The 1,622-nt window shown below is 42.5% G+C and overlaps 1 protein-coding gene across 2 annotated transcripts in view; it reads left to right on the top strand.

Moving 5' to 3' along the window:
• The first annotated feature begins 296 nt into the window (after positions 1-296).
• The window catches only part of CNPYb (FGF signaling regulator protein canopy b), a 21,936-nt gene continuing 20,610 nt past the window's right edge, over positions 297-1,622 (top strand). The window contains exon 1 of one of the 2 annotated variants that reach the window (XM_037227258.1): positions 297-358. The gene's annotated coding sequence lies outside the window, so the exon portion shown is untranslated. The remainder of the gene's footprint in view (positions 359-1,622) is intronic. The other variant, XM_037227262.1, reaches the window with a different exon arrangement.

The raw sequence follows: 1,622 nt of genomic DNA, 5'->3' as shown, positions 1-1,622 counted from the left end.
GCTACCGGCACCTGTAGTACAACAGACATGTTCTGGCCCATAACAGACCTTTGGGGACCAACTCTCCTGTTATGGGCCCTTTAGATACGGAAATATTAAAGGGGTTGAGTTTTAGGTGCAATATACCTTTATCTACGCACGTTTACAATACTAAATATAAATAACGCGTGTGAAATAGCTGAACGTACTTAAGGCGAATTATTTTGCAGCAGTTTGGAGGTGCAGCGAGTGCAGCCATAGCAGGCCTGCCGCAGCCGCGCCAGAATCGCTTTCCTGTTTTGCCGGTTTTACCCGGATCATTTGTATCGTACCGTGTTGCCTGTATTGGAGAGAAGGCGGAGAGGACGTCTGTCCCAGAGTATGGGGGAGTATATGATGCTATTCATGGCCAAGCTGTATATGATGGAGGAAAGCATTTATGAAATGATTTTTGTAACTGCTCAGTAAACAGTCATATAACGCAGGAACCACATCGAGGATGGGGTGCCCACAGTTTGGAAACTGTTCAGCTAACTGTTCGGATTTCGACCACGTCTGTACAACTTTAAGAACGTGGCAAAACCAATTTTATATGTTTTTCAAGCAGAAATATTTGCAGTTTTACATGCTTAATGTTGTGTATGGTGTACCCACCCAGCATTTTCATTTGCTAGATGGAGCTTCAGGTATAGTCCTCCCAATGGAAGAATGTCTATAATTGCATGCAACCTTCTTGCCACATTGCCCTGTGCACGTACATGCACACATGGCTCTCTCCCATGCATTAAGCCTCACAATATTAGTGTGCTGGACCTGGTACTTGTGTGCATCTAACTCAGGCCAGGCCAGATTGAGCTGCATTATCAAAATTGGATGTTAGGGAAAAGAGTAGAATACTGTTTCCAAATTTACCTTCTCAATAAATGATATCTTGAAATGCTGGCTGTGTATTCACTAAAATTCATGGTAACTGTAACAAAGGTCTGGTGTCTTGGATTTATGATGCATATGCACTGAATTTTTTTTGCAGTGACATCTGTAACACCAGGCATGCTTGATGTAGCATACATGCTTCATGATCTAGCCATGCATTAAATGTTATGGATATTGCTGTGCTGAGTGCAGTTAAATAAGAAAGACATTGAAAAATGAACATAGATAAACCATTGATGGTATATGTGAAAAATATATTGGTTAATGATCATACTAAGAAGTTAAGTGGATCATGCCCATAAAATGTCTATGTGGTCCACACATGTTAGCTAAAATAAACCAATGCAAATAACACTGGTGGCCGCACAGTCCAGTTGGCCGAGCATTTGTGAAGCATGCTCAGTGTAGCAGTGGCATGGCCATACAATTTTGGTGGATGTACAATGTACATCCTAAATCTGACCTCAGAGTTTTGCACAAGTTAATGCCAGTGTCAGCTTGCAGAATGTCAGTGTTTCAGGGAATCTTATGTTGCAAAGATAATTTTGGGCAAAAACAGCTTTGTGCATGGCAGTGCAGGGCTCAGTGCACCAATGCTGTTTAGGTGTCCAGCACAGTGGACGTCGTTTTGTGGACTGACATGCAGTCACATGTACAGCTGAGCTATACCAACAGTGCACTGGAGATAGCAGTGGCTGGCTGTATCTGGA

Source organism: Pollicipes pollicipes, unplaced genomic scaffold (genome assembly GCF_011947565.3).
Source record: "Pollicipes pollicipes isolate AB1234 unplaced genomic scaffold, Ppol_2.1 Scaffold_5724;HRSCAF=6776_pilon_pilon_pilon, whole genome shotgun sequence".
Classification (NCBI taxonomy): domain Eukaryota; kingdom Metazoa; phylum Arthropoda; class Thecostraca; order Pollicipedomorpha; family Pollicipedidae; genus Pollicipes; species Pollicipes pollicipes.
Note: the sequence above shows the minus strand (reverse complement) of the source record. Positions and strands in the feature narration are given on the sequence as shown.